The 16070-nt window shown below is 37.8% G+C and overlaps 1 pseudogene; it reads right to left on the bottom strand.

Annotated features, from left to right (window-relative positions):
• LOC114030404 overlaps positions 1 to 15581 on the bottom strand; it is a 62678-nt pseudogene extending 47097 nt beyond the window's left edge.
• Positions 15582 to 16070: the final 489 nt, after the last annotated feature.

Below are 16070 nucleotides of genomic sequence, written 5' to 3'. Positions count from 1 at the left end.
GTTGCCTTGACTTTCCCTTAACCAAAGATGTTTAGAGGATAAACATTCATTCTAATAATAGTAGCTGACATTCATTTGTAACTTGCTTCAAAATTTGAAAAATGTCTTATGTGTCTTATCCTCACTTTCTCAGTGAGTCAATAAATATTTGTTAAGTATTTACTAAGTGCCAGGCACTGTGCTAAGCCCTGGAGAGAGCAAGAAAAATAAGACAGTTCCTGCACTTGAGGAGTTTACAATCTAATGGGTAAGACAACATGCAAATAACAACGCATTAAAATGCTATATAAAGGATAAATTGGAAATAAGCAATGGTGGGGGGAAGGTACTAAAATAGAGGCTATTACAATGGCATACTGCTTAGTATCTCTGCTTCAAGTAACTCCCCACTGTAGTCCATCTTCCACTCAGCTGTCGAACTGCTCTTAAAAATAACTCAGGTCTAATCATGTCACCCTCCTCCCCATTCAATGAACTCCAGTTGTTCAGTATTACCTCTAGTATTAGATATAAAATCCTGTATTTGTCTTTTTTTAAAATCTATCACTATCTGCCCCCTTTCTACCTTTCCAGTAATCTTATATCTTACTCTAGTCCATATACTGTTCCATGTAGTAACACTAGTCTCCTTGCTTGTTCCTCACACAGGACACTTCATTTCCCAATTCCAAGCATTTTCTCTGGCTATCCCCAATTCCTGGAATCCTTTCCTTTCTCACCTTGATCTCCTGGCTTCCTTTAAGTCTCAAAAAATGTTCAACCTTCTATAAGATTCCTTACCAAATCATTCTTAATCTTTGTGACTTCTCTCTGAAATTATCTCCAATTCCTCATCTTCGTTATCATCATCATCATCATCATTATCATCTTTCTCTCTCTCTCTCTCTCTCTCTCTCTCTCTCACACACACACACACACACACACACACACACACAAATACAAGTACATGGTTGTTTATATGTTGTCTCCCCATTAGAATGTGAACTCCTTCAAGACAGGGAATGTACTTCATTATTTGGCTTCCCAGCATTTAGCATGGTTTTGCCATATAGAAAATGCCTAATAAATGCTTATTGACTTTAATTAAATGCCAGGCAGAGGAATTTTTAACTTATTTTGGTAGTAATAGGAAACTACTGAAAATTTTTGAGCAGAAAAGTGGCTGGACCAGACTTAAGCAAAAGCATGCTTATTCTGGCAGCAACATAAAATATAATTTGGGCCAAAGAGGGGATATAAATAACAATGAAGGGATATTTTTATAATAGTCCAGGAAAATAGTAATGAGAGCCCCAACTAAAATAGTTGCAATGGATATAGACAGCAAGGAATGGTTATGGGAGAAAGTGAATGAGGTAGAAGCCACCTACAAGATAGAAACTTATTGAATACAAAATAAAATGGGCAGGAAAAATGTACCATGACACCATATAACAAATGTGTTTTGCAGCCAATGAAGGATTGGTCAGACAGGCGGTATGAACATGTACAAGGAAGGATGATCCAAGAAACCGATCATCCCCTTTGAACTTGTGGGGAATAGATATGCAAATCCACACCCTTGGAAAGGGCTTCTTGTGCAAAGTGCTGATCCCCAAGTTTCTTTGTAGTTTTTGTACATGCAATACAGGGGGACACACATGGATAAGTGGCTAGAATTAGAACAATTGTGATCTGCATGGAATCCACTGTCATAATGTGCTAATTACATGAGTAAGGAGGACTGTTTCTCCACTAAATGTAAGATGACATGACAACTCTCTGACTTAGCAGCCTGGCATATAGGGCAGCTTGATACAGTGGACAAATGCATTGGTATAAAAGGAAGAGACTTGATTCCTGTCTTATCTGCACTACTGATTCTGTTTCACATTGAAACCCCCCCCCCCCACCAAGCTGGTAACACCAACAGACTGTAGAGAGTTAAGAAGAGAGTAAGAGAAAAAATGGAGGGAACCATTGGAAATGACCTTCTCAAGAAGTTTAGCTACAGTGGGCAGAAGAGATACAAGACAATAGTTGGCAGGGATGGATAGTGATCATTTTCTGAGGATGAAAGACACACAGGCATATCTGTAGATAGTACAGAAGCATCCAGTTGATAGGGAGAAATTAAGGATAAGTGAGAAAGTGAAAAAAGATAAGATAGATGGAGTAATCTGCTGCAGAGGACAGGATGAAATAGGATCACTTTCACAAGTAAAGGGGCAAGGAGAAGGGTCACCTCATTATGTGAAACAGGGTTAAAGGAGTAGGTGGCTTAGTAATGTGAGATGAGGCAGAGGGGGAGAAGAGGGAACTCTCAGTAACTGACCTCAATTTTTTTACATATCCAATGCTTAATCAATGCTAATTGACTTGAATCAAATTCCAGGCGGAGGAATGTTTAACTTATTTGGGTGGTAGTAGGGAACTACTGAAGATTTTTGAGCAAAAAATTGGCAGGATAAGTTTTATTCAATGTTCTCAGTTGGGGGAATTAGGTGGAATCATGAGACATTTGACATGGGATGAAAAGGTTGAGAAGATATGCTGCAGATAATGGGATAGTGAGTTAATTTGGGAAATATACAAGTCTTGCCTTACAGCAGTGAGGGCCTAGTTAAAGTTATGTAACATAAATTTGTAGTGGATCCCATTTGCTTGGTTTCATGCTTTTTTCCACTCTCACGTGGAGTAGTTATAAAATATAAGGAAGATTTTAACCTCACTCTCTTCCCTTCTCAGTCTTAATCTTATTGTTAACTTCTACCTTTAAATACCTTGCCCCGTTGTCCTATAGTTACTTAGGACTTGCCATACAAGCCTGAATTATCACCAAATTGTTTTCTATCTGTCCCTATAGGACTTTCAAAGCATTTTTGTATTTCAACCTCAAGTGGGCTCTGATGGCTACTCACCAACTCTTTCCTCATTGACTATTGTACGCTATATGGCAGATGCTCTAAATCTTCTTTTTTAACTTGAGACATCCTCTTAACTAATCAATGATTGACATGCATTTAAGTGCCTGTAATGCCTCTCTTAGAAATGAAAACTTAGAAAACTGCAACTTTCTTATCTTTTTTTTTAAACTGCAACTTTCTTAAGAAAATAGAGGCTGGGGCAGCTAGGTGGCACAGTGGATAGAGCACTGGCCCTGAAGTCAGGAGGACCTGAGTTCAAATCCGGCCTCAGACCAAACACTTGACACATATTAGCTGTGTGACCTTGGGCAAATCACTTAACCCTGATTGCCTCACTAAAAAAAAAAAAGAAAAAAGAAAAAAGAAAATAGAGGCTACACGTCTTCAACTCCTAGCTTCCAGATGTATAATCACATGCAGGGAGAGTCAAAGATTGTGCTACTATTCTACCACTTGGTACTTTCTTGTTTTACATCTTAAGGGTTCTCTTTATCACCCTTTCCACCATTTTTTCCTTCTTTGGTCCAGTCTTTGATGAAGAGATGTCCTTTGCTCATGAAAGGCACAGCTTATCTCCCTCTCTAGAAAAAGAAAGCCTGACCAATGATAACTTAAGCTATGCAAAAGTGGAATGGTCTGCCTGGAAAGAAAGTGAGTTCCTCTTCACTGGATGTCTTCATGCAAAAAAAAATAACGTGTTAAATTTGCTGTAATAGTTACCTAGATACAGGCTAGACAATATTGCATTCTGCGATTATATGGTACTAATTACCTGTGTAACACTGTGAAAATCACTTTGCTTTTCTCTACCTAAGTTTTTTTTTATTTGTAAAGTAAGCACATAAAACTCAGCAGTCCAATAAATCATTTTGCATATTATAAAGCAATGTACAAATGTAACTTCTTAATAATGTGATAATTGTGTAAATCTGATGAACCTTCATCCCAATGTGTAGGGTTGGTCCTTAATAGTCAAAACTGCCCCAATTAATTGAATTCAATCTAATAAACATTTATTAAATGCCTACTATGTACCAGGTACTATGTTATAGACTGGAGATCATTGTCCTGTCTGTGCCCTCTAGTTTTGTGCCTGGTGTCTGGTTTCTCTTCCATCTACTATATGCTTCCTTCTATACTATACCCTCACCCCTAACAGGTTACTCTCTGTCATGTCCTAAAATAAACTCCTGAGTGAAAGAATATAGCATCTTTAATTGAGATAATAAGGTAGCAAAATCACTACTCTGGTGGATGTCCCAGCAGGAGACTAGCAAGAAAGGTTTTATACTTTTAGGAGAAAATGGGGAGGAGGTAGTATGAAGTAGCAAGACCTGGTCATGAGACCCCCTTCACCCTTGGCAATCTGGGAAAGAACACCCACTTATTCTGGTTAATTTACCCTTAATGACCTAACTTGCCATAAATCTCAATGAACAGGACAAAGACATTAAGAGCTGAGAGAGGACCCAAGCTAGATTCCTTTACCAGGTAAAATCTCAGAGAAGGGACTTAGGGTATGGCTAACCCCCATTTAATCAAGAGTAAATATTTTAAGAGTAAGAATACTAGGATATTACTAGAATTATAACATTACTAGGATTATTAAGAAAAGTGGCAGGTAATAGGTAATATTATATTTGGTATTAATAATATTCCTGTCATCTTCATGGACTGTTGTCCATCTTTGAAATTATGCTGGCCCTTTCTCTCCCATCAACACTTCTATCTATTTCCCATATTCCCGATAAAGGAAAGCCTTTAATAAATGAATTAACTGACACTGACTTCATATACCCTTAGGAGTGGGGATTGTATTTAAAAGAGATTATCATTATCTTTCTGTCCATGAAATGAATGGTGGAGTGTTCAAGACTTTTGTAGCCCCTGAGGGAGTTATATTACATCCTATGTATCCAATTCTATATGACTTTCAGGCTTAAAGAACACTTTCTCCACAACAATGCTTTTAGGCAGTTAATACAAATGTTATTATCTCCATTTTACAGAGGAAACCGAAGTTTGGAAAACACAAATAAATTACCCATGATCAAAGAGAGAGCAGGTCCTGGATTTAGACTCAGGTTTTTTGATTAAGTATCAGGTTCTTCCTACTTTAGCAAGTTGCTTCCCAAAGGCATTATAATTCTTCCTTTGTATGCATGTCCTTGAGCTTCCAGATATATAATCAAATGCAGGGAGAATCAAAGATTGTGCTACTATTCTACCATTTGGGAGCGCTGGCAAGTGGCTGACTACTAAGGGATGTATTCATCTATTTAATCAACATCTTTAACCACCTACTGTGTGTAAAGTATCCTTCTAGTCACTGAGCAAGAGATAGATATTAAATAATATGTGATCTCTGACCTTATGGAAGATCTTAGAGGATAGTGAAGAAAAGAAGTAAATACTTATACAAAACTTCAGAATCTATGGTTTTGTAAGTATGGGCACTCCATGCATCAATGCAGATTATAATCCCTGTATGTTGTACAAGATGTATTCATTATAGTAAAAAAAAAATCATTACATTGCAACCTAGGATGGCTTTCCCAGACAAAATACATACAGTCCACCATGGGCTCATGCTTACCTAATAGAAATTGAAATAGCTTGTGATCTAGCAGCATTACATTCAACATGTCATCACCATTACAATTGAAGGGGTACTATGATGGGACACACATAGATAATTATAATATACATTCTTATAAGAATGATACATCAGAAAGGCACAAAATGAAGTGCTATATGAGTTCTGAGGGAGTAGCTTGCTACCAGCTTGAGTGTAAGAGAAAGATTATTGGAAGATGTGATGTTTCAGTTGAGCATAAAAAGATAAGGAGGAATTCAACAGGTAAAAAGGAAGAGAGAAGGGATGCTAGGTAATGAAGAAAAGTTCTCATTATAATAACTAATTTAGAACCAGTCCTTTATGAGATAGAATTTATAATGGATGATTTTTATACTCAGTTGAATTTTCTATTGATAGGTAAATATCGAGTTTAAGAACACTGTTATCTTCTGCATGATCATTTAAGCCTATTGTTCTGGGAATGATTCCAGATTACCCAGATCACCATGAATACTTTTACCTAGAAATTAGATCCCAGGAAGTCCAAATCTCAACAGCACATTCAGCATGACCCCACCATGGACCACTTTTCTCATAGAAGACATAGTGAAAGTTCTCTCTTGACAGGGTCTTGAAAATTCTCTCTCAAGGTCAAAGTGCTAAGAGTAGTAATCTTCTGAAATTATTTATTTATCTGAAGCATATAAATAACAAGGAAGTTGCCAAGAATGAAAAGAGTATCAATGATGGCATTTATGTGTGTGCATGTGCATGTATATGTGTGTATATATACATATATGTAGTATGTGTATATGTATGTATATAATGTGTATACATTTGTTTGTTATGCATAAGAATGCCTAAAACATGAGCAGAGTATGTCAGCATACCTTGGCAAGTATTAGCATTGGCCCTCCTGAGAAGAAGTGGAAGAGTCAATGGTAATGCTTGCCCCAGGGTCTGCCAGCACACCCAGGCATATCTTGACTAAGCACAACTATGTAACTATCCTGCAGGGATTATTCAATTCAATAAACATCAATTCACTAGTTATTTAATACAGAGGTACCTAAGTGTCATAGTAGAAAAAGCTGGAGAGGATGGACCTGGAGTCCAAATTTTATTTTAGACACTTAGTTGTGCAGTCCTGGTCAAGTCACTTAACCTCTGCCAGACTCAGTTTCTTAATCTGTAAAATGTGAATAGTAATAGCACTTATCCTTAGGATTGTTATGAGAATAAACTGAGATAATATAATTGTAAAGCACTTTGTAAACTTTAAAACACTACATAAATGCCAGTTTTTATTATTATTATTATTATAATCATGATTATATTATACTAAGCACTGGGTAAGACACCTAGTTTAGATAAGGTACAGTCATTTACCTAATGGAGGTTACAATTTGGAAGCATATTGTAAATAGAGCACAACCTCTCTATGTTCCATATATGGTCTTCATGAGTTGTTGTGTCTGTAAAAATCCAGCCTAGATAGCTAAATTTCTAGTGACGAGTCTTCCTGCACTTAGCTAAGCTGGTCCTTGGTTGAGAGATATAGCAACTATTATCATGTCCATACCCAAAGACTTTGAAGCTTGTTGAGAACTTCTAGACTTTTTCTTCCATTTGGTACAGTTTTCAAGAACCTGGACGCATATTCATTTTGTGGTAAGGCTTTGCAGGTGGACCTCAGAGGAGGGACACATATAAAAATCATTATAAAATTAAAATAATTCAAGCTAAGTTCATAAGCAGTGTGCAAACAAAATTCTGTGTGAAGTCTGAGGGGGGATCAATGAAAGCTTACTGGAAGAAGTGATATTTGAGTTAGGATTTAAAAGATTGCTAAGAAATCGACATGTAGGGTTGTTGGAAGTGGATAAGGGCATTCCAGGTATAAGGAATAGTATGAGTAAATGCAAAGGCAGTCAAAAACAAGACATACATTGTAAGGGATGCTTACTTTATCCTAAAGCATAAAGTTCCTGGAGGGGAGTAATATGAAAAAAGGTTAGAAAGATAATATATCACCCAATTGTGGAAAGAATTGCATGCCAGGAAAAGGAGTTTTAACTATTTCTTGGACAAGTGAGAATCAAAAACTAAAAATTAGGTGGAAGTAGCACCTAAACATCATAGCCATGGCACTGGTCATATGGGAGAAATCTACCCTTTTACTCCAGCCAGGTGGAACACAGCCCTAATCAAATGCTTCATGGCACCACCATGTCAGCACAGAAGTCAAAATCAAGGACATCCCTCAGTCACCTCTACAATTTGTACTGCAATCATTATGAATCTGAACTTCATTGGTTAGTACTAATATCAACAGTATCATGGTTTCATATTAGAGGTCTCCAGGCAGAAATGTTTTCTGTTCAGAAAATTCTGCTCCCTCTACTTTTTGGTAAATTTAGCTAGCCACCTGCTCTCTGACCCTCTCTCACAGCTGAGCCTTCCACTAGCATCTTTCCAGCAGTGAAGCCTGGAAAGTAGAACCAGTCTCTAAAGTGAGTTCCCCTTCTCTACCATGACTCCCTTCTGTCCAGATGCAGGCAACAATTCAGCACTATAGACAAGTAATCTCTTTACAGGCTGTTTCATCATGAATCAGCACCAGACAACTATTAATCTTCAATCATACTTTTATCAAGTGTTTATTTTCTCCATCTCTCTCTCTCTCTTCCCAAGACTGGGGATATCAATATAGCAGCTGTCATGGGTTGTTACCAACTGCATTTTCCCCACTATTACAGCAAAATAAAGCCAGATAGCAAGTGACTCGAAATGCAGTACAATCGACAGCTTATCTGAGAATGAGAAGGGAGCTGTCCACAGGAATGATATTGGATTGTCAAATCTGTGTATGTATCTCTTTGGTGCACAATGGCAAAGAGTAAATATAGCAACTGAGATTCCATCATCCTACATCTATGCTGCACCAAATTGACCTACTCCCAGTATCCCAGGCAAATAAAAGATCTCAACCAAAGTGATGAATAATGACACCCAGACTCAGTAGAGGGATATGAGAGGTAAGGGGAGAGAACATTAGGGCCAATGGAAGAGGAAGGAATCAGGACTCTAGAGTTCTTTGTGCAACTGGCAAATTCAAAAAGAGAACATCAATTCTGTGAAATAGAGCATACATGATGGTGGTTCACACACACATGGTAGACACGGTAAGGTTATGCAAATGATCTACTAAAACAAAGGAGACTTCTTCAATCCATAAAGAAGTATGAGAGAATATTTGATAAATGTCTATAAAGTAATGAAGGGTATAATGAGTGGGTCCATAAATTTATTATCCAAATCTTGGTCATTAATCCCTGCTGGAGCAATTTGAGCAAACTATGCCCCTTCCCTTAAAGAGAGGATGGGAGCTAGAGATAGATAGATTGATAGATAGATAATGAAATTGCAAGACTGACTGATGAGATGATAAGGGGAACCATGATGAAAGAAAAAAATTTGGTCACCTCCCTTAGAGCTTACCCATCTAGATTACTCATGATGTGTATATATAAAGATGCCTGGGGTCTGCTTTCTCTAAATTGGTGCTTTTGTAAAGGGTCCTGATGTCCTTTGCCATCCTGAGTCTAAAATAGAGTAATCCCCCAATGTAAAGGAGGTACTCAAATGTGCCTATGGCCTTGAAAGACCTGAGCAGTTCTTATACATTACATATATTCTATCATAACTCTCATCAGGACAAAAAGGACCCAAGGGGTCTTATCAAGATTGGCACATAATATTGCCATATTTTTCATCTTAGCATCACATTCCATCTAGATAAATTCCCTGTATATGAGAGTTGACTTTGTTTCTTAGATCCTGATGGATGATTAAACTCTCCATTGAGATAAAATGGGCTAGTTATAGGAGAAATAAAAGGAGGCTTCTTACATAGAAGGAAGTAGCTGCAGAGTACATGAATGGTGATAAGCACCTAAAATACGTTTTGTCACAGGGGGAGAGAAATCTCTACTTACAAGGTACCCTAACAATTTGCTGAAGGGAAGTTTGGATGATGGTCTTTTCTTACTCTCTGAAAACGGTGTAGGGCATGGTGAATATGGACTCCCCAACACTAGCCACTTATGATTTTTTTTCTTGGCTAGGACTGTCTCAAATGTTTCTTTGTTATTTCTTGTGTTATTATTGGGACAGGGAGTAGAATGAAAATTAGAGTAGTGACAATAGCTGGGTACATATATATATGTATGTGTATATATATATATGTCTTTGTGTACGTGTGTATATATGCATATATGTATGCATGCATAAAAAGTTATAGTTATAATTATATATATATAGTTCATATATATATATACATATATATGTAGTTATATGCTCTTTGAAGTTATAGTTTGAATGGGCTACATTTTTGTGAAGTCAAGACTCCACAATAGACACCATCTGGTAAAATATAGGAGGGTTATGTACTCGATTCTTTTCTTTGTCCTGATGTACTGGCATCCATCCTGTTGACCTAATCAGAAGGACTTAATTGGTCAGTAATATTGGCAGAGCTCATCATTGACATTTCATAATTTGTCATATTCTTATCCAACCTGCTGTAAATGAATGTTAGGGTCACCATAGAACACATTGGTAACAATTACTCAAATATAAGGTGTCCATGAGTGGTTACTGTCTAGTCAGTGACAAGATAGCACCTAAAGGACAAGCAAGTGACTTCAGTGAGCTGATAAAAAAGAAGCTCTGAGATTACTTTAGTAGGGGAGAGGAATCAATAATGCTCTTAGATTTAACCATATCTCTACAATGGTTTATTTTAGAAATAAAAATAAAAATGTTGCTGACTTTTTGCAGAAACTATAGTTACTAAATATTCATAAACAATAACAAATTTCTGTAGTAATGGACATATTATACATAAATGATGTCTATAGACAAAAAGTTTACCTTAGTTATTGACTCTCACCAATATACTAGATGAACCTATAAACCATCACTGAAAAGGGAATCTGGTGGCAGCCTCTTCTCTCTTCTATGAACCTTTGTTGAATAGTTCTTTTTAGACTTCTTTTCTCCTTTAAGATTGCCCTGAGTGCTCATCATATCACCTCTTCCTATTCAATAAACTCCAGTTTCAATAAATTCCTAGCATTAGGATCAAATATAAAATCCTCTGACTTTTAAGACCTTCATAATTTGGTCCTTTTTTTTATATTTCTAGACTTTTTATATCTAACTCCCTTCCATATTCTCTTTAATTCAGTGCCACTGGCTTCATTTCTGATCCTCATACCTGACATTCCATCTCCCAACCCCAACTACTTTCACTAGCTCTCTCCCATGCCTAGAATTCTCTCCTTCCTCATCTCCAACTCATGGCTTCCCTCACTTCCTCCAAGTGTTAGCTAAAATTCCACCTTCTGTAAGGAGCCTTTCCTACCACTCCTGAATATTAATTCCTTACCTCTAAGAATATTCCACATTTATCTTCTTTATGTATATGTATATATAGACAAATGAGATAGAGATAGCAGTAGAGATTAGAGATAAATAATTATATATTATATAAAACATGTAATATGTAATATTTATCCATATCTACATCTGTATCAATTGTACATAGTTACTTACATGTTGTCTCCATTAGGCTATAAGCTCTTTGGGGGCAGGGACTATTTTATCTTTATTTTCTTGCTGTCGTTTTTGTTCTGTTTTGTCTTTCTTTGTGTTACCAGCATACAGCACAGTTCATGACGCATGTTGTTGTTCAGCAGTGTCCAACTCTTTGTGACCCCATAGGGGGTTTTCTTGGCAGCAAAGATATTGGAGTGGTTTGTTATCTCCTTGTCCAGCGGATTAAAGCAAAAAGAGGTTAAATTACTTGCCCGAGGTCACATAACTAGTGAGTATCCGAGGCCAGATTTGAATTCAGATCTTCCTGACTCCAGGCCCATACTCTATCCACTGATCCATCTAACTACAGCACAGTTCCTAGAACATAGCAGATGCTTAATAATTTCTAACCGCCTGACTCATATAAACTCATTAGGAGATGAAGGTAGCAAATTTACAGTGTGTTCCCACTACATGTGTACATCCATTCACTAGATTAAATCATCATCATCATCATCATTATTAAACATGTGAAAGATACTATGCAAATTCTGCTAAATCCTTTGCTGGTCCAATTCACTACAAAACTGTACTTGATGAAGCAAGCCTTGGTCCAAATTCTAGATCTGCCACTTAGTTATTTAACCTGAGGCAAGTCATTTCACTTCCCAAAAGCTCATTTTCCTCACCTAAAAAAATAATATTGATAAAGGTCCTTTCTATCTCTAAAACATTCCTACGAACTAGCCCTCCTTTCTTTTATTCCCTTTATTTCTCAAGGGATCTAAAAGAAAGAGCACAAGCCTGGGCGCTAGAAAAAGTTGGCTCAATTGCAGCCTTGACTTTTACTAGCTGTTTGACAAATCATTCTACCTCTCTGATCTTAAGCTTTACCATTTACAAAATGGAAATGATGAAAATATTCACCACCTACCTCTAAGTGGGGTTTGAAGAAGCTACTTTATATGGCTTAAATTATTCTATTCAACTCAACTTCACAAGTTCTTATAATAAACCTAAGCCAGTAATATTCATGTCTAAATCTGTTTTCTTCCTTTCTGACATTAGAGACAATGGAGAATGTGAGGATATCATCCTTTGAATATTAAGTCTTTGCAGACAATGTCTATTTCTATAAGGTACCCCAAATCCAGAATTTGGAAACATCTGGATGGTGGCTTCCATTTTTTACTTTCCAAATGATGCTTATCCATAGAAGGTCCAGTGCCCTACTAATAAACTAGTTCCTATGTCCTTAATTTTTCATCCTTTTAAGGATGTTGTCACACAACAAACATTAATTGAGAAAGGTAGTTTGTTGAACCAGTACATAGTACCACAGACAGTAACAAAAACTATCTGATGTATAAGAACACAATAAACATTATGGCTATGAGCAGCATTTTTCTCTGGCACTAAATATGTGCTTTCTGTAGGGAAGCATCACCCAGGAAACTACAGACATTGAGGTCTTTGTCCTCAAAAGCTGCATCTGGTTGTGAGGATAACTTCTAACAATATTGTTCCTTAAGGTGTATAGAATACTTGCCTCATAATATTGATGTTGGAAGAGAAAAATTAATCTCTTTTTTTAACAGAAGAGGAAACTGAGCTCCAGGGAAGCCAAATGATTTCTGGAGGGTTACAGAGCTAGTGAGTCAGAGCCAGGCTTTAGACCCAAATTCCCTAGATACCAGTCCAGTGTTCTTTCAACTGCACCACAGTGGATGGTGATGATGTTGCTAATATTGCTAACAATCAGAATGGCTATCAAGAGGCATTATTATCACTTGTAGATTACTCAGCCTGGGAATGTGCCTAACTGCACAAAATCCTGAGTTGGGAGGGGATTTCAAGATCAATAGTAATTTCCACTACATTGGACCTGATTGGAAAGGAGGGGGCAATCTTCCAGCTTCACAGAATCATAGAAGTAAAAAAAAAAAAGAAAGCGAGAGACCAAAGGTCATATAAGAAGAGCTAGCTTTTATATGACACTTTAAAGTTGATAGAGCACGTTACAAATATGATCTCATTTGACCCTCACCACAACCCTGGGAAGTAGGTGCTATTATTGTTCCCATTTTAAGATTGAGAAAACTGAGGCAGGCAGAAGATAAGTAGCCGATCTGTCACACAGCTGGAAAGTTTCTGAAGCAGTATTTGAACTCAGATCTTTCTTTATCTGCTATGACTCCATATGCTCAAAGACACCCAGTGACAGGAAACTGTAATTACTAAGGCAGCCTATTCTACTCTTGGACACTGCTGATCATTAGGAAACTTTCCTTATATCAAACTAAAAACATTTGCATCTCTGCAACCTCAACCTATCCTTATATGACACAGTATTCAAAAGACCAGGATTTAGTATGGTGGGTAGAAATTATTTTTGGGATAACAACAAAATTTTAAAATACAATGTAGTACATAAGTACTGAAGAAAATTATTGTAAAGGAGTAGTCTGTGTCTGGTGCCCTTGTATGGGAGAAGGATACACAAGAGAATATACTTGTACTTCAATATCACCTTTAAGGGTAAAAAATGTTTTCTTCAAAACTGTTTGAAGTAAAAAAAAATGATAACATCATCTCCATTTTATAGGTAAGTAAACAGAGACCTAAAGAAATGATGCAACTTATTTATTTTCCACTGCAATCTTAACCATGCTTCAAAAGATTTACGATTTCATTTTTAGGACACTCTCTATTACAACATAAATCACACCCCTTCCATACCTTAGCAAATGAGCTTCTTGAGTTATTGGGGTCAAAAGTTTCCTTTCCCACTGACCAACATCTTTTTGGTTTAGGTAGGTTGGTTCTCAGGTGAAAGACACATTGCCCAAACCTTGCTTGAAACCTTCTCAGTTTGGTTAGACCTGCCAAAGCTCATGAAGCATTAGAGCAATGATATTTCCAAGGTTCTCTTCTAGGTCATAGAGATCCTAGATCTGGAAATGTAACGGGCCCATGAGGCTTTCTAATCCAATCCTCTCACTTTACAGATAAGGAAACAGAGGCTTAGGCAGATTAAATGACTTGCCCAAAGTCACAGGAAGGCAGAATTAGAACCCAGGTCCTCTCTAAATCCAATGCTGTTTTCATGCCCCCACACCCAGAGTCTGCAGTTAGATAGAATGCTTTTTAGAAGACATGGGCTTTCAGCCATGTCTCAAAGAACAATCAATGCAATTTTTCAGAAATAGGAAATGTGCCCCATCTGAGTTATTTTCCTCAGATCCTCCCTTGTCTGCTGAATTACAAACATATTCTCCGTCTTGAGACTTAATGGGATTGATGGACCCCAATCCCAAGGCCCTCCTCCACTCCACTCCCCTGTATCTCACACCACCTTCCCCTGCCTGCCAGCTGAATATGTTCCCTTCTACCCCACTGGCTGCTAATAACTCCAGTTAAACTTTAATTAACACAATTACAGTACATCCCCATGCAAATCAAACATTAATGTGGTCATTCCTAGCTCATAACCAGCTGGTATCTCTCCTGCATCTTGCCGGAGGCAGGGATGAGATAGATGTAACAGAAAGTGAAAACATCACAGACAACAGAAAGCAGACAGAAGCAACTCAGAGAAAGCAAAGAACTTGCTACCCACAATCCCCCCACCCCTTTCCCCCTGGCCTTCCATCAACAACCTGTCTCCCTCTCAACAAACAACTCTAGGTCTTGTGTCTAGATGAAATATACGGTTGCCTTAATGGTGCTGGGAAGGGCCCCCAGCCCGGAAAACATCCACACCTCAGTTTTCCTTGATCCCTAAAATTGTAAATTTAGCCAATTCCTTCTGTTTTTTCCTGGCTATCTAAACTGGATTTGCATTCCTGTCTACTCAAATAAATGTTCCAAGCCCTCATTCCTCTCAGTTTCTGTCCCATGACCAACCACTATTTTAATCATATGATATCACATTATTGTAGTAGAAAAATATGATTTACTTAAAATAGAACTGCAGGATAAAAGATAAGGGAAATGCATTAATAGCAAACACTTGCATCTGCTATTTCCCCAAACAGATCACATTGCAGCCCCTAGGGATGACAGCTTATAGTCAGCTTGGCCCTATGGTGGTAAAAGCTTGCCGTGGGAACATTGCAACCCTAGTGCCTGGAAGCTGCTGCTGCTGCTGCTGCCTGTAGACATACTGATTCTCTGGGAATCTGCAGCCAGAGGGAGCAAGTTATGTCTAAGATTGGTAGTACACGATTGGGTCAAATCCAGAGCCCTGCCAGCATCCACCCCAATGAAGCTACAGCAATGTTTGTTACATTGATGCCTGAGGTCTAGCATCAATAAAGAGGGGCATAGAAGCCTTGATCGTCTATGGATCCTGACAGGACACCGAGCAGCTCGGGTGGAGGCAGGGAGGAGTCCCTCAGTTCAACAGCAGCTTCCTTCTCTAACATCATTCCTCTCCTCCCTAGCTTCTCAAAAGGTTCTTGAAAATCTCCTACCTCTGAGATATCCCCATACATGCCCTTGAGGGACAAACAGAGCCTCACTTATCCCAAAACCTTGTGGGAATGTGGCAGCCTCTTTAAATCAAAATCGATTTTATTTTAGGGATAATTTTTGCATTGTGGTCAAAAATTGACTTCTTCCTGTCCAAGAACATATTAAAGTATTATGGTCATCCATTAAGATCATGTGTCTTTGTTAAACTGATTGGATTGTTTTGAATTTATCTCAGTGCTCACCTGATTGATGATATGAAAAAAGGATGATATGTTTGTGAGGGATGGGGGTAGAAGATTAAAGGCTTGTTTGAGCAACAAGGAATTGAGCAGGGTGTCATGATAGAGCAGGGTAACTGTTCTCAGCAAGTGACAGAAGATGAAGAGGAATAAGAAAAAACATGGGGCGAGGGGGAGAGACGAAAGGGTAGGGTCATAGTACAACCATCTTTAACCAGGCTTACTCAAAGAAGAACAAAGGATTCAGAGGGTGATGCCAAGGGTACAGCT

This window comes from Vombatus ursinus, unplaced genomic scaffold (assembly GCF_900497805.2).
Source record: "Vombatus ursinus unplaced genomic scaffold, bare-nosed wombat genome assembly UNPS02005236.1, whole genome shotgun sequence".
Lineage (NCBI taxonomy): Eukaryota > Metazoa > Chordata > Mammalia > Diprotodontia > Vombatidae > Vombatus > Vombatus ursinus.
The sequence above is the reverse complement of the archived record's forward strand: the minus strand, read 5'-3'. Positions and strand labels throughout refer to the sequence as shown.